The 18,652-nt window shown below is 34.4% G+C and overlaps 1 long non-coding RNA gene across 1 annotated transcript in view; it reads right to left on the bottom strand.

Annotated features, from left to right (window-relative positions):
- Positions 1–987: 987 nt before the first annotated feature.
- The window catches only part of LOC116870303, a 39,636-nt gene continuing 21,971 nt past the window's right edge, over positions 988–18,652 (bottom strand). The window contains exon 3 of the long non-coding RNA XR_004383198.1: positions 988–1,053. This is a non-coding gene — a long non-coding RNA (uncharacterized LOC116870303). The remainder of the gene's footprint in view (positions 1,054–18,652) is intronic.

Genomic DNA, 18,652 nt, shown 5'->3' with positions numbered 1-18,652 from the left:
GGCTCAATCCCAGGACCCCGAGATCATGACCGGAACTGAAGGCAGAGGCTTAACCCACTGAGCCACCCAGGTGCCCCTCAAATAAGTGTGTTTAATATGAGCTATGCAATCTTGCAAATAGAGAAGAATTGCATTATCAATTAAAATAAAATGAAAAGTGTTGTACAGACTCTGGAGTATACATATTCCAAGAATAAAATCTTGATGAAACTTGCCTTTCTGACTCATAAATTCCTATTTTTTCTATTTCTATGGCATTTATTCTTTTACAAATTAACCGGTGATTTGATATGATTCCAAATCCTTCCTCTCATGTAAGAAATGATTCTAAGTAGCTCCTTCTTTTAACTAAAATATTTCCCTAAGGACCTATACTTCAAGATTCCCTGTTATTGGAGTCTTTACACTTAGAGGGACCATTTGAAAGATGTTGTAATGAAAATATATATTATCAATAGAAGATCTAATAAAGGAAGAAACCACCCTTTGCCTCTAAAGTGGTATAATGCAGGTGTTTTTAAAAAAAATAATAGGTTTTCCTATATGTTCATATATGCAGAAAATCTTGATTTCCCATGTAATAAGCTTTAAACCTCCATTACCACCACAAAACTGATATATTTTGTTACCAAAGATACTATCATAACCTATACATCAGTCCTCCTCACAAACTACACTCCCATCATTATGCATGGTGGTACCTTATTTTTCCCTTGTAGATTACGGATTAGGAATTAGAGTGTCTCTTCAGATCTGTTTACTTGGTGCCAAGCATTCTCGTGTTCTTGCAGTCTGATCTCGACAATAATGGGAATGGCAGTTTTTATTTTTAGACTAATCTCTTTAACCTTCCCAGTTTCTACTTCTTCTTTATTCAGAGTAAGTCTCCATCCCACTATTCTTGCTAAAGAAGGAATTCCATGTCCTGAAAGAACCTTCCTCACCCTAACTCAGATGTGTCAAAACATGTCTGAACACTAGAGTACATGAGCATCCTTCGGTCACAGCTGGTTAACGCCAGTACATACAAGAATACTCAAATCAGTATCAGACCTGTAAGAAATAAAACATTTAGAACTAGCAAAGAAGAGGATATTTTTTTAAAAGATTTTATTTATTTATTTGAGAGAGAGACAGTGAGAGAGAGCATGAGCGAGGAGAAGGTCAGAGGGAGAAGCAGACTCCCAATGGAGCTGGGAGCCTGATGTGGGACTCGATCCCGGGACCCAGAATCATGACCTGAGCCGAAGGCAGTCGTCCAACCAACTGAGCCACCCAGGCGTCCCAGAAGAGGATATTTTTAAAAAAGAAATATAGTAACTAATATCTTATATTGAGTAGTGTATTTTTACTTATTTTGTTTGCAATAACCAACACAGATCTTATTAAGCCAGTTAATGGAGCTTGTATTTATAGGTTTTTCCAATAAAATTCATGGTATATAGAAATGACCGGCACTATCATTGTTCTGGTTGTCATTACCATTATACCCACCATCACTGAAAACAAATAATTTATAGTTATTGACCTGTACAGAAAAGGAAACAGTATCAAGAGAGGAAACTAATGAAATATTAAATTAAATCTTGACAGTGGGCTCTCAGAGATAGTAAAGGAATTCTGTTTATAATTTTAAAAAAAGACAATATATTTAACATCTTTTCTCATTTATTGTATCTGCTAGATCTATCACATGAGACACCTGCCCCAACTCTTATTCTCAGCACCTAGAAAACATGATCTAGGTGCATTTATGCCCTTTCCTTTGTCTCTCTCTCTCTCTCTTTCTCAGTGTTTTAGAGGCTTTCTAGTATAGTTGTCTATAATTCCAGAATGATTTGAATTAGCTTTTTTTGAATTTCATTTTAGTGCATCCCAAGAGACTGCCATTGATCAGACACAGAGAATCTGTCTCTTAAATCAAAGACCAAGTAAAAGTCTGTGAGTGATTATGGGAATATGCTGTGTTTGCCCCAACATAGTTGCTGTCAGTATTACTTTTCTTTTGCCATATTGCATTAAATTTAACCTGCTGCACTGATAACCACTATCAGGTACTTCATGTAGGATAGACTCTAAAGACCCCATACCAACACCTATGAGGAGATAACTAATGGAACTGTCCTCATATTATACTGCTGAGACAAGATTTTTTTTGATAAATAAAGTACTATTCATTTTATAAAGCACTTAATTTTTTTAAAATGGGGGAAACAGCAAATTCCTTTAATTGCAGAGGTTGAGAATGATTTGGGAGAGAGTGATGTGAAGTTCTTTTAATTTATTACAGTACTGGAAGACTTCTTCACCAAGAAGTGCCATTTGTTTAGCTTTAGTGGCTCTCATAGGTGTAAAACCTCTTGTTTCTGGGACTGTGACCCTCCCTTCCAATTCCACTCTTCATTAACACCTGAGTCCTCTCCACTTGGGTCTAGATTCCAAGGCCAAGGCAATCTAGATGGGGTTTTTCTCACCTGAATATGAAAGTGAGGATGAGGGGCATTTGGATGTCAGCCCAGGTCATGATCCCAGGGTCCTGGGATCAAGTCCCACATTGGACTCCCCACTCAGCGGGGAGTTTGGTTCTGCCTCTCACTCTGCTTCTCTCCTGCTCATGTGTGTGTGCACACATGCTCTCTCGTCTTTTCTCTCTCTTTCTCAAATAAGTAAATAAAGTCGTAAAAAAGAAAAAAAAAAGAAAGAAAGTGATGATTATTCTTATAAAGTGGTGGATTTAACTGAGTATACAAGAGGACAGCGCTGATGGAGCTGAGTCTTTGGCCATAGTTCAGTATCTGTGGTATAAAAATGCCTTGTAGCCACCCAGATTTAATAGGTGGAGTGACTGGCTGTTATACAGGGGTTTTGATCTAGAAAGTTGGAAAACTTAAAGCAAGTGTAATAGGCGGTGGTTTTCTTCTTCAGATTCTCCAGTCACAGTGGTGGTGTGCAGATCAACTGGGATAGAGTTGAAAAACATTAACAAAACAAGAAGACATGATTAAGAAATGAGCAAATAAAAAAGCACCTGAAATCAACAATAAAATCAAAGAAGCAACAGATTTTTATCAAGCAGAACATTGTGATATCCAGTGAAATTGTGGGAGGTTGTTGGCTAGGGTTGCATCTTAAGGACATGAATGTTCTGTCATGGGGAATTCATCTGTGAAAATGAAATTGTGGTGACCTAGTGGTGTGTCAGCAATACAATCCTCCAGATTCTCCAGGGTGAGCAGAAGCAAGCCAGACAAAAACAAGCTCAAAACTCGGTGTTTTGCCTTTTGAAGCTTGGCACACTACTATCTGCTATCAAGCAACCTACATGGTATGGTTACAATAGTATTCCTGAGCAAAACATGGCTTTCATCATTTTTTTAAAAAATTGCATCTGTTTAGAAACTAGTCTCTAAAACAGCATCACTGGATGAAGATGTGGAAAGATAGAAAGTCTTTTGGTTTATTCCCTAGTGAAATACTACCCTCTTTTTTATTTTTTATTTTATTTTATTTTTTTAAGAGAGGGACAGAGAGAGTGAGAGATTGCCTGCAGGGAGGGGGAGATGGAGAGGGAGAATCTTAAGCAGGCTCCACATCCAGCACAGAGCCTGACATAGGGCTCGATCTCATGACCCAGAGATCATGATGTGAGCTGAAATCGAGAGTCAGAGGCTTAAGCAACTTACAGTTTCCCTTACTCTCTTTTATTTAAAGATGTTCTTCATTGCGCTTTATAGAATAGTGCTAATAATTAAAAATTTGCATTATAGTTTCAATATTAGAGCTGACACACTTTTAACAAAATATTTGCAATAAAATGAACAAATATAATGTTTTTTTCCTGGAGACCTTCAAAATTATAGAATTATCAAAGATATTAAATAGAGTCTACTGATGTAAAATAATAGTAACTGGGAAAAAATTACTGCCATTCAAACTTCTCCAAGTGAATGTATCCAATGAATATAGTTTTAAAATTTATTGTGTACGTCATGACAGAGTTGGTCTTCATGATATGATTAGTCCAGAATGTACCTCCCAAATCTTGGCATTCTATCTCTCACAAGACCAGAATGTTGTATTGCCTTTTGTGGTCTCTGCTTCTCAGCATAGAAAACATCTGCAAGTACAGGCAAGATGGCTATACTTTTAATCATCTTACTTTTTAATTTATTTTTTAACTCTAATTGATATATAATACTATGTTAGTTTCAGGTGTACAACATAATCATTCAACAATCCTATACATTACTCAGTGCATACCACATTAAGGGCAGTCATCATCTGTCACCATACATTTTTACATTATTACTAAATATATGTCCTATGCCTTACTTTTTATCTCCATGACTTATGTATAACTGGTAAGTTTGTACTTCTTAATCCCCTTCAACTCTTTCATCCATCCCCCCACCAATCTCCTCTCTGGCAACCACCAATTTGTTCTCTGTATTTAAGAGTCTGTTTTTTGCTTGCTTATTTGTTTGTTTTGTTTTTTTGATTCCACAGATAAGTGAAGTCCTATGGTGTTTGTCTTTGTCTGATTTGTTTCACTTAGCATAATACCCTCTAGATTTATCCATTCTGTTGCAAATGGCAAAATCTCATTTTTCTAAATGGCCGTGTAACATTCCAATGTGGTGTGTATGTATGTGTGTGTGTGCATGTGTATCTCACATTTCTTTTATCCGTTCATCTATCAATGGACAGTGGGTTGCTTCTATCTGTTAGCTATTGTCAATAATGCTATAGTAAACATAACGGTTCATTTATCTTTTCAAACTGGTGTGTTCATTTTCTTAGGGTTATATACCCAGTAGTGGAGTAGAATTCTAATTTTTAATTTTTTGAGGGACCTCTGTACTGTTTTTCACAGTTGTTGCACCAATTTGCGCTTTTACCAGCAATGCACAAGTGCAACATCTCCACCAACACTTGTTATCTCTTGTCTCTGTAATATTAGTCACATGAAAAAGTGCTCCACATCACTCAGCATCAGGGAAATACAAACCAAAACCACAATGAGATACCACCTCACACCAGTCAGAATGGGTAAAATTAACAAGTCAGGAAATGGTAGATAATTGGAGAGGATGCAGAGAAAGAGAAATCCTCCTACACTGTTGGTGGGAATGCAAGCTGGTGCAACCACTCTGGAAAGCATGGAGGTTCCTTAAAAAGTTGAAAATAGAGCTACCCTACGACCCAGCAAATGCATTACTGGGTATTTACCCTAAAGATACAAATGTAGTGATCCGAAGGGGCATGTGCACCTGAACGTTTATAGCAGCGATGTTCACAATAGCCAAACTATGAAAAGAACCTAGATGTCCACCAGCAGATGAGCGGATACAGAAGATGTCACACACACACACACACACACACACACACACACACACACACACTGAAATACTATGCAGCCATCAAAAAAACCCCCAAATCTTGCCATTTGCAATGACATGGATGGAACTAGATAGTATTATGCTAAGTGAAATAAGTCAATCAGAGAAAGGCAATTATCATATGATCTCTCTGATATGAAGAAGGTGAGAGGCAAGGTGGGTGGTTGTGGGGGCAAGGGAGGGGAAAAATGAAACAAGATGGGACCAGGGACTCTTAATCTCAGGAAACAAACTGTGTGTTGCTGGGGGGTGGGGGGTGATGGGATAGGATGGTTGAGTTATGGACATTGGGGAGGATATGAGCTATGGTGAGTGCTGTGAATTGTATAAGACATGATTCACAGACCTGTACCCCTGAAACAAATAATATATTATATGTTAATTTAAAAAATACTAGTCATTCTGATAAGTGTAAAGTGATATCTTGTTGTGGTTCTGTTTTGCATTTCTCTGATGATGAGTGATATTGAACATCTTTTCTTGTGTCTGTAGGTCATGTGTATATCTTTGGAAAAATGTCTACTCAGGTTCTCTGATTATTTTTAATTGGATTGTTTATTTTTTGGTGTTCAGTTGTGTAAGCTCTTTATGTATTCTGAATATTAACCCCTTATCAGCTATATATTTTACAGATATCTTCTCTTATTCAGTGGTTTGCCTATTTGTTTTTTTAATGGTTTCCTTTGCTGTACAGAAGCTTTCTATTTTGATGTAATCCCAATAGTTTATGTTTGCTTTTGTTTCCCTTTCCCGAGGAGACATATCCATAAATATGTTGCTAAGGTCCAAGCATAAGAGAGTACTGCCTATGTTTTCTTTGAGGAGTTTTATGGTTTTAGGCCTCACATTTAGGTCTTTAATCCTTTTGAGTTTACTTTTGTTGTGATGCAAAAAAGTGGCCAGTTTCATTCTTCTGTAGGTGTCCATCCAGTTGTTTCAACACCATATATTGAAAAGACTGTATCTCATTCTTTGTCATCGATTAATTGACCATGTAGGTGTGGGTTTATTTCTGGATTGTCTATCCTGTTCTGTTGATTTATGTATTTATTTTTGGTGCCAGTACCATACTATTTTGTTTACTATAGCTTTATAGTATATCTTGAAACCTGAGAAGGTGGCTTTGCTTTTAATCCATTCTAAACTACAGTTTATTCTTAAAGAAGAATCTTTTAAAAGAACTGCTTTTTTTGTTTTGTTTTAAGTGGTTAGTAATGAACTCAATGTAGACAACTGAATTCTACAGTTATTTTTAAACAATTGCATAATGATTTCCTTAACTGAGGAATGCCTAATTTTAGTTTTTCTGTTCTTATTCATGTTACTTACAATGTTTCCTAAATTATAAGCCTGAAATCAATCATACTTGTATGTGTGTGTGTTAATAAGTGTAATCATTCCTAGATCTATCATATACCATAATGTATACAAATATTTTGAGATACTGAATTTATGGAAAATACATGTACTTTTATTAACTGCTGTTAATGCATTTGTATATGTGAAGACACTTAAAAATTCATGTAGAAAAAAAGCATATCAAACACCTCACAGATTAGGTTGTACAAATATTGAGGGCATTCATGATTATTCATGAAAAACAATCCTATGCAAAACAAGAATAGTAATAGGAAGTCAGTTTTAAATCAGCCTTTAATAAGGAAAAGGTAAGAGCATAAGGGGGGTACCTAATAGATATCAAGGACATAATTTGACAGATTAAAGCTATTGTACTAATTAAAGATATAATGCCACACTAGCAATTCAGAAATTTTAACAATTAAGGTCAAAGTTACTATGATTATTTTGTAGTGCCAGCCTGGGAATACACTAAGCAGTATATCCCCACTTCCTTGAGGATAAATGTCACCAGACTAGATAGTTAAATATATTGATTATCAGGCATCTGCTCCAAGAGGCCCTCATTCAGTAGGTTCTGTTGAGACATAATTATCTGCAGTTTACTAAGCACCCCATGAGACTTATCAGGCAAGCTTGAAAATCACCAAAGCTAGAAGGCCCATGACCTTGGTGTACTCTGAGTCTTAAAATCTTCCTCATTTATTCCTAGTTTGTAAAGCTGGTTACAGTTGTTCCATTACTTAAACTATTTTATCAGCACTTGATCACCTGCTCTATTCCTGACTGACAGCTTTGTGAAATATTTGGTATGTATGCCATATATTCTTTACTTGGATTTAGGAACGCACATGCATTCTCAAACTTAATGTGCATAACAACCACTTGGGCAAATGATTAAAATCCACATTCATGCTCTGCCATATGCATTCTGATTCATTTCATCTCTGGTGGGACCTGGGAATTCACATTTGAAGTAAGCACTCCTGCAGATTCTGATTTAAGTGTTGTAAGGATGGCATATTGAGAAATCCCACTGCAGGCAACTTATAAAATCATGGTAAGTTCTGGGAACTGAATCATACTAGAATTCCCACCTGAAGGTAGGCAAACATTATAGAATTTTCTCTGAATTGGGGTTTTCTATCAGTGGCCAAATTACTACCTGAATTTACTATAAATGATGTACTTGAGTGTCACAAGGCACTACCTTTATTAGTTGGAATTATTTTGAGATTTAGTCTACTTAAAAAAAAGCTCTAGGAAAGAACAGGTAGGTGATTAATTAAAATAAAATTTGTAATTTTTGCGACTTAGGCGAGCTTTTTTTTTTAATGTTCAAGCTAAAAAGATAAAGTCTGCAGCTGCAGTTATACTCTTTACCTATGTATCAGAAACTCCACAAAGAGACTGGGATTGCATCCAGTCCTGGATTGCATCCAGGAAATCCTGGAGTTTTGGAATTCACACTTTTAGCAGGTAAAATACAACTTCTATTATTACGTAAAACAAGATAGGGATTTTAAGTTTATTTGAGAATTTAAATGTCTCTGATCGTTTTTTTGCAATGTTAGGTACATGTTTTAAGACAGTTGAAATACTATGCTTTTCACTAATGATTCAAGTAAAATTTTGCATGAATGTGTTATAATATTTCTCAATCTCATTAAATATTTGCAGGATACTATTTTGGAACCATCTATCTTAGTAGTCATGATCCTGACATTTTAGCATGAATACATTTTAGCTGGTCAGATTTGCATTTTGATGTATTTTAAGTGTTTAATCTCAGATATCAAGGTTGATCAAAATTTGAACATATCTGATTTGCAGAAGAATGAACCTGTCAGTTTTACAGTGTTTAAAATAATGAACAAATAAATATATTAACCACATAAACTATGGATTTCTTTATTTGTATATTAGTATTATAAATTAGGTAAAATGTGTCAATGTGATCAATTTCATGTTTTTTAATTTCAGAAAATATAATTCAATGTATTGAAGAATAATAACACTGGCTTTTTCATAGAATTATTACTATAATGCAATCAACAAAGTATATTAACAATTTGGATGAACAGTGCTTCGTGTGTGTGAATATACATGTATGCATACATGCACATGTACATATATAGTTTTAATTATAGTTTCAATGTTTTAAATAGAATTTAGTTTGAACAATTTTTGATTTCTGTTTTGGTCAGTGAGCATTATTAATTCCACTATGCCACTGATCATCTACATCTGATTTCCTAAATAATTATTTTAAACAGAAATTATATTTCCCTTTTTCCACGTTGGTTTTCCTCATCAGCATCACATGTCAAACAACATCTTGATGAAGAAAAAGGGAAAGACTCAACAGTCTAATTTTAAATTTAGAGGGATGTCTTTATATCTTCATCCTTGACCTCAAAAGGGCAGACATTTTAAAGCAAGCATTTTAAAACTTGGGCTTTTTATTTGACTAAAAGTAGTAAGTAAGGGCATCAAGAACTTTATATTTGCTTACCTGAAAACATCAAACTTGATACAATTTTTCAGAAAGTATTATTATCCTGATTTACTTTCACATGTCATTGCTATTGGGCTTCCTTTTTTTTTTCAAGAAAAGAAAGTAACCTTTCTTTTGTGAAATTATGTTTATTTTATTTTATAAGTAATTGTTTTCAGTAGCAACTAATTAATACATTTATAAGAATGTTTTAAAAACAGAAGATCACAATTTGTGGAAACTTAAAGACAAGTGATTCTATTCATTTTTAAATATAAAATTAAAAGTAATATTTCTTATAATTATTAAAGTGTGGTATGAACAGTATTTGAAAAGAGTCACAGATCTGTGTTCCATCTAGTATTACAGGATGTAACTGATAGCTATGGTTTCTGTTCTAAGAAATCATTTTAGATCCTTATTTGCCCAGGGGATTAGTTAAACAAATGTCCCTAACTGATTTAAATTTGTCATCTCAATTGACGACAGGTCTCAAGAAAGTGAATTGGTGGACCCTGAAACACGGGGATGCACTTTGTGGCTGTCCTATTCTTGGAAGCTAAAAGGTAATTACAAATCACAGAGGTGGCAGTGGCTCGAAGGGGTCAGGTTAGAAAGACAAGGAGAAAAATTATGGTCTAATTTAAAAAAAAAAAAAAGGATGTGTGTTTAAACCCAATTGAGTTATTTAATGAGTAGATTTAGAGGAAGGACGGTACCCTGTCATACCACTTTGGCATACTGAATAGCTCAAGGGGAAAACGTGGCAAGGAAGCTTTAATTAATTTCCTTCATCTAATCCTCTGTTAACACTGAACAAGCCTCTGTCACATGCATCATATGAATTCCAAGGACAAAGCAAAAACCATTTAAAAGTAGTCATATCCCAATAAGGTTATTAAGAGACCATTTCTAGGATCTTCATTAAAGTTAATGCACTTAACACTAATGCCATTAAAAAAAAAAACATATTACAGTCTGGCAGTTTCACAAAATATTGATTGCTTTTGTGTGTCCTTATATACTAACTTATATTTTTAAGTAATTTGGTGAGACAAAAGTTCAGGTTATTTAGTTCCAGCTTGTTGTGAAACAATGAAACTGGGGTAACAGCTTCAAATACCAATAGCTCAAACCTTTGGGTCTATCAGTTTCTGTATCTAAAATTGAGGGCCAGCCTTATAGCTCTTGTGTTTTATCTAGAGCTTTTCTCTCTCAGGGTCACACAAAGGGGTAGGAGATTAATGAGGTGACATATTAAAAAGTTTGAGTGATAAATATTATCCCTATTTTTCTGCAAGAAGAAATGGAGTCATATGTAGGTTAAGTAACCATTAAAACTGTTAGTCTTTAAAAGGATCCATTTATGTTGCATTTAACTGCATTCCAAGCACTTATTCCCTGCTACTACTCTTAGCTGTCACTTTGAATGCCAAAGGTGGGTTGAGGGTAGGTATCATGTATGAAAATATGCAAATTTTGAATCACTCAAACTGTCTTTTCAAATGTAGATCAATATATCAAGTTTAATGCTAAAAGAAGAGGTTTTTTGCTTACTCTTTGCCAAAAAGCTTCTAATTTTACTGACATTTTCTTTAATGTACTTGGAGGTGAGTGTGGTGGAGAAAAAGAGGTAGATTTGCATATATCTCTTCAGTAAACTTACTTTCCTCAACCTCTAATAGACTTTCGACTGAAAAGATGGCGTAGAAATAGTGTTTGTAGAAGCGAGAATGCTTCCCCTTCAATAGCCATAGGACAGGTTTGAAGGGAATGAAAACATCTCTATCTTAAAGGAATTTTTTTTTTTCCTTTCTGGAAATCTACTTTCTTATTTGGTCAGATTTACCTAGGCAAAGCTATGTATTTCCCCCCTACCTCACGTACGCATGGGAACACGCTCAAACTTCCCACATTTTCCAGAATCTGACTGAAACAAATTTACGTCTTGAACATCTGGTGAGTTTCTTCGTTCTAGGCAGAGCCAAAATGTGCCATGACTATATACCACAGGGAAGTGTAACACAATGTAGGGTGAGGTACATTAGGAAGAAAGAAGATGTTCCAAGTTCCAAACTAAGTTCTAGAGCTAGTTAAGCTTGAAGAGTTTAGAGGGTACCTAAAAATGAAAATTCAACATGAATAGAATATAATGGGAGAGGAAGAGAATGCTATGGAATGAGCTTAAAGGGTAGAAAAATCATATCGAGAAAAACAAAGCATTCTTAATTTTGGATTTTATTATAGAGAGAGAGATTAGTTATCAGACAGATGGAGTTTGAAGTTTTCCTTGACCATTTACAAGTAGGTTTCCTAATCAAATGGTTTTATTTGTTTCTTTACCTATAAAAGAGGGAATATAATGGCACTTCTTGGCACAGAAGATTATTGTAGAAATTCAATGAGATATTATATGTAAATCACTTAGCAGAAGTTGACAGTTTCATACATGTTCAGAAATGTTAATTGGTATTACTTCAGAATCTCAGCAGAAACAAAACAAAATCTCTCAAGCTAGTCTTTCTGATGGGTAGAAAATAGTGTGAATTTGCCTTTGCCCTGACATCTAATGAGGTTAAGAACTTTCTCATATATGTATTTTTTACGTGGATATCTTTGTCTTTAAAAGGCTTATTCAAGACTTTTATTCATTTTCTCCAGATTATCTGATTTTACTAATTTCTTGAATTTCTTAATACATTTTCATACGTATCTTATAAATATATGTATTGGAAATATATTTTCCATGTTGAGGCTTTTCTTTTAAGGTTCTCAGTGGTATCTTTTGATAAGTAGAAAGTCTTTCTTTTATGTACACTTGTATTTCTTTTTTGATCTATGGTTAATGGTTTCTGAATTTAAGAAATCTTTCACACTCACTAGAATTACTAAAATGAGAAGACAAACAATAGCATTTTTGGCAACTATATGGACCAACTGAGCATAGTGTTAATTAACCCAATTAACCCAATTCCACTCTTGGACAAGTAGGCCTATATATAGAAATACCTATATTTATACCTACCTGAAAACATGCACAAAAATATGGGTATCAACATTGCATATAATAACAACAACAAAAAAAAGAACTCAAATGCCCATCAACAATAAAGAGATACACAAATTGATTTAGAGTCAAACAATAGAACGATAAGGAATGAACTAGGTCTACACACAATTGTTCAAAGTCTAAAAATGATTTTTCCCTTCTTTTTGATAAATTTATCATTAGTATTATTATTACTATTATTTTGCCTTGAGGACTCTAAGACTCTTTATTCAAGAAGCTCAGTAGTTTCACATTGGATATATCTTGGTGCTGATTATTTTTACATTAACTCTGCAGCTTTGGATATTTCCTTATTTCAGTAGTTCTTATATTTTTCTTTGAAGTGTTTCTATTTTTCATTTGTTATTCTCTTTTCTCAGCAATAGATGTTATGCATGTTAGCTCTCTTTTTTTGCTATAGCAATCATTTGTTTCCTAATAATATGTAATCTTTATTTCCCTCCTCCCTTTGTTAGTGTTTTCCTCAAGTTATTCCTCTGTCTGCAGTCCATTTTTTTGCAGCTTCCAAATTACAGTTTACTGACTATTTTTTCCTTTCCTTTTTTTTTTTTTTCATTCCTGACTGTAGTAAGAACATTTTTATAGGCTCTATTGTCTAATCACTTCTTAAATATATCATATCTCTTATTAGGTTAGGTCTTTCAAAGAAAACTGTTTTCTTTAATCTCTTTTATAGCATTAAAAATGAATAAGTATTAGATTATTCTAATTTCTGATTCAATATTACTAGTGTGCATTTGTTTCTGTATTTGGGGGAGATCTATTCTTTTTATTATTTTGGGTTTTTTTAATTATATTTTATAAATACCTATGACCATGCCTTCTAATAATTGTCAGAGTGCTCTTTTTTCTAGAATAGCTATTTGCTAATAATTTTTATGTAAAATGTTTAAGAAGGAAGGTTGGCACAAAACAGATTCTTAACTATAGAGAAGAAACTGATGGCTATCAGAGGGGAGGTGGGTGGAAGGGATGGATGAAATAGGTGATGGGGATTAAGGATGCACTTGTGATGAGTAACAAGTGTTATATGAAGTGTTGAATCACCATATTGTACATCTGAAGCTAGTATTACACTCTGTGTTAACTAACTGGAATTTAAATAAAAACTTAAAAAAAGTCAGGTTGGGAAACAGACCTTTTGGATTTAAGGGATATTTTCACACAGTACTTTCCCACCACCTCAGCACTGGAAGTATACTGCTACTCCACCTTTTTTTTTTTTTTTTTTTTTTTTAACTTCTATGCTTTTCACTAAACTGGTATGTCTTAAAGTGCCTTGTTTTCATTTTCATTTGTTTGTTTCCTTGTTTGTTTATTGGTAATGTTTTTATTTTTTTCAGTTGCTTATATATTTGGAGAGCAGTAATGATTAATGATACAATTAGGTGTGTTGAGACAAATTAAAAAGCCTTATTTTCACTAATCCAGTGAACCTTATTTCAGACTAGAGGTCATTTACTAAAAGCTTGATGTAAGAGAATAACACAAAATTTGCATTTTAAGAAGATCTGACTTGAGTCAAAGCAAAGGAATTTCTAGTAGAAAAGAGACTATTCAGTTTGGTATGTTGGCACTTGTGAGATATAAATGAAAACATGTAAAGTGACTAACAAATGGATATATGAATATGTCAGGACCCAAAATACCATTTATAAAGGAAAAAAAAAAAAAAAGGTTCTGGAATGGATAAAGTGACCTGAAGTTTCCTGTGGAGGATATTAGTTTTTTTGATGGTAGCCAAAGTCACATGGTTAATGTAGTTACTGTGTATCAGGCTAAAAGCTAAGTACATGGCAAGGAACAAAACAGAAAATAGCCCTCATATATCCTAGCATAGAGTGAGAAGTGACCCAGAAAAAATAAATGAGAGGACATATAATGAGACATCTATAATTGAGAATGAAAATAGACACAATATGTAAAATAAAGAGATAATGATGACCTAGAAAAACCTACTATGTAAATATCCACAGACATAATTCCTAACAGCTAAGAGCTTTCTATTTAATTCAATGTGTATTCTCTATTTATTATGTGGATACAGAAGAAAGTATCATTTATCCTTGAGGCATATAACTAGAAAACTTTATATAAGAGACAACATTTGTGAGCTTGAATGATGAGCAGGTGTGTATTTGCGACAGGAATGCCATAATATAAACAAACATATGGAGGCATAGGCTGTGAGGGGTCAGAGCAAAGAAGACAATGTGGGTGAAGGTTATATTGAGAAACAAAACTGAGGTATTTTTGGTTTGGTAAGGGATTTGGCCTTTACACTAAAGATACTTGAAAAATGTTTTAATAATGGTATGAGATGAACATTTTGGTTTTAGACAATCACTTGATTTCCATATAAAAGATTGAATGGAAAAAAAGAAGAAAGTATACTACCTATGGGTTCCATGACATTTTCACTGTGAGGGCTGAGGTTCTGAACTAAAGCACTAATAGCTGTGATGGTTAATGGAAACAAGTTTTATTAACTTTTGAAGTGTAGTGATAAGGAAGACACATTTGGCTTGTCAGTGAATATTTGGGAGTAAATCTAGTTGGGAAGGAAACTAGCTAGTTTAATTTTGCAAATGATTTGTTTGAAGACATGTGATATATTAACTGGTGGTAACATGGAGTGGGTAGTAAGTAAAGCATATGGATATGGGTATCAGTACCATAACAGATATGGGAATCTGGAGAGAATTCTCAGCTAATAGCAAAAGCCAGAGTTGTGTAAGGGATTGCTCAAAGTGAGATATTGAGATATTTGAGATAGCTCAAAGTGAGATAGATAGAAAGATAGATAGATGGACACATGCAGAGAACTTATTCACAAATAAACATGCCCATTTACTTAACACCCAGATCAAGAAAGAAAATCATGCACTATGTATTCTATTGAGTCTAAGTTCATTCAGTCAACACTGTTTGAGAAATTTATCCATAGTATAAATAATTTTAGGTAGTTCATTCACATTGCATATAATATTTCATTGTGTAACTAGCCTATAACTAATCAAATCTAGCATTGCAGGATGAAGACAGCTCTATTTTTAAGGTTTAACAGAATTTTTGAATGCATAAAGATATAGAAAGGGACATTTCTTAGTGACACATGGTGCACCGTGATAAAAATTCACTAGAGGAAAGGGTATGGAGAATGTGAAAATTATTTAAATACCAGGTTAAATGAACATCAGATAAAACAAAAATTGCAAAGTTTCCAGTACATTTGGCAATTATTAGCAACCTTGTTTAAAGGTGCTCAATAAAGAAAAATGCACAGGATTGAAGCCTGAATGAGTGGTGTTTGAATAAAAGGAGGCAGAATATAGAGACTTTTTAAAAAAGTTTTTGTTTATTTATTTATTTATTTGAGAGAGAGCACAAGCAGGGGGAGGGGCAGAGGGAGAAGGAAAAGCAGACTCCCCACAGAGCAGGGAGCCTGATGCAGGGCTCAATTCTGAGCAGAAGGCAGAGTCTTAACTGACTGAGCTACATGGGGATCATGAGATTGTTGGTTTATGACAAACATTAATAATTAAAATGTCTTGCAGTCATCACAAGAATACATAGATTTGAGAATGGCTTTGTTGTTGCTAACTTATTTTTCACTTACTATGGGAAATGCCCATTTTTATATATACAGAGACAAAATTGACTATTAGGAGAACTAAAATTGTAGGAGGGGGAAAGTCCTAACCATAAGGCAGCATGTCAATACTGAAACATGCAGGAGGGGATGGAATCCAATGCAGAGACAGTTGATATAGCTTTACACAAGAAATGAGCACCCATTCTTTGGAAATGAGGAAAAAGATACATGTAGTTGAGTTTTTAAATAAATAGTACAATGTGGTTGACAAAGAGAATGTCTGGGAATGTTGTGTCTTCTGACCTCGATAGTTCTAATGAAGTATAAGGCAAGGGTAACAGCTGAGAAAGGAGGATAACAGCGACATAGTGGTTACTTCACAGTGATGACATTTTGCAATAGCTAAATCATGGGAAGCTTTAAAGTGTGAGGAATTTGAATGGCAGGTTGTTGAGATGATTGATGAGAATTTAATAGAGAGCCGTGATTAAAAAACAAGGGTGGAATCAGAATGAATGGGTTTCAAACCCACTTCAACCACTTATATATTTTGTGACTGAGTTTCAGATTATTCATCTGTAAAATGAGAGTAAAAATAATTTATACACCTGTAAGATTGCTATGGAGATATAATGAAATCCTATCAGTAAAATAATAGATATGCTATCTCAATAAATATTAGTTACTCATTTTTTTGTGATGAGTTAGTGGATCTCTAATGACATGATAAAAAAGTAGAGAGGTTGATAGAGTAGGAAAATATTAAGGGTCAAGACACATGACATGATTTTTACTTTTTTAGATCAAACATAGTAAGTGAAGTGATGTGAAGGAGCTGACAGAATAAACGATTTTAGCAAAACAAAAATTAAGTTGATTAGCATTCACAATTTAGAATATGTAGCAATTATACCTGATGTCAAGGTATAAAATATACTAAAAAGGTACTAGGAAATGGGAAGTTGTTTGTGAAGATTGTTAGTAAATTCAGGATGCCTTACTGCACATTTACTCATTCTTCAAGCCATCTCCATCTGTGTTTTGCTCTTTACACTCCAGTATCATTGCTTTGTGAAAATCTGATACCTGTTTTTATTTGATCTAGCAACAACAGATAATATAACTGAATGAACTCTCTTTCCCTTTTAACATACTTACATCTCTTGAGTGTCTTCACATTTGTACTCTTGTCTCAAAGTCCTACATCCATGGCTGCTCCAACTCTATCTTCTAAGCAAGTATCACCTCCTCTCCAATGATTCTAAATCCTCAATTTGGGTGTCTTCAATATAGAAATGATATTTAGGTTGTGGATATAGCTTACTCAATGTTGGGGGGTATTCAGAATTGCTCAGAATGAAAGGTTCTTTCTTTCTCTATTGATACTGGGTGCTTGAACTAGTAAGAATAGCCACCTATCCTCATGGCTTTTTTCTCCCATAGTAGATAGACAAAACATGACTTACTCTTACCATAGCCTCTAATCTAGACCTTACTAAGGAGTTCTAAAGAAGCTATTGGTAGTTTCCTTGAACTACTCAACCTCAAAGTTCTACCATTATTCTTTTCAGGCTCTTGACCTTCTGTCAAGTGTTCCACCACAATACAGAAGACAAGAGTATTTCCACACTTCAGGTCACCTTTCTTTTCATACATATTGAATGACCAAGTGTATTGCTTGTTCTCTCTGCCTCATAGTATTATTTCTCACCACCACTACCCTTCAGGGTCAGCCCAGGGGGAGAGGTAGACGCCGTCATGAGATAGCAGTCCATTTTCCATACTGACAACACACTATATAAAACTTTTAAACAGTCATGAATCTTTTTCATCTATCTCTGTACAACCTCTGGTTATAGGGAATCCTTTATAATTCACTTCATGTTTATAGTGGTTGGGAGCTCAAGGTATAACAAAATGTTTTATTAGGAGAATTTTCTGGAATGTCACAGACCACTAGACCCACATAAACATCACGAATATGTCAGATAAGTGAGTTTTTGAAAATTCTCTCTCTCACTCTCTGGTTTGCCTATGCCTTATTATATAAGAGTACATCCTATTTACTGCTTCCTTGCTTTGATTAGCATGACATCATTAATACAGTGGATCAAAATGTTGTTTTGTGGAATATCAAGATGGTCAAGGTCTTTGTGAACTATGTTAAAACAGAGAGCAACAAAGTTAGCATACTACTGTGACAAGACAGTTAAAGATTTGAGAACGAGTAGGGGAAGCCCTTACCAACAGCAGTACTCCTCAAAAAACAACAACAACAAAAAAACAAAACAAAACAAACAAAATGAAAAGAGTGGTACTTCTCAAAAGGATGGAGTTGTCACTCCATCAGACAGACAAGTGAGAACCAGAGTGCTAGACAAAGGTGAGCGAAATCTGAGATGAGTGGTGAAGGAAATAGAAGATAAATATTGATTTTGATTTTGGGATTTCCTGTAGCATCAAGGACTATATCAAAGATGCTCAAATTCATCTCTACTTTGAAGGATTGTATTTGTTCTTTTCTTGAAAAAGAAGTAAGGGCCTCTTTTCGTAGTAACAGATTAGTATACATGCTATTTAATTGGCATGAAGGGTAAATTGTTACAAATTGAGTTAATGCACCACTCATAGTTACTTGGGTCTCATTCATTCCTCTGGGTTCCAGAGTGGAGGGAATGATTGCAAAGCCCTGGCTAAAGTGACTGTGTCTCATCTCTGAGCACCACAAGTAG

This window comes from Lontra canadensis, unplaced genomic scaffold, assembly GCF_010015895.1.
Source record: "Lontra canadensis isolate GAN:19392208 unplaced genomic scaffold, GSC_riverotter_1.0 scaffold22, whole genome shotgun sequence".
Lineage (NCBI taxonomy): Eukaryota > Metazoa > Chordata > Mammalia > Carnivora > Mustelidae > Lontra > Lontra canadensis.
Note: the sequence above shows the minus strand (reverse complement) of the source record. Positions and strands in the feature narration are given on the sequence as shown.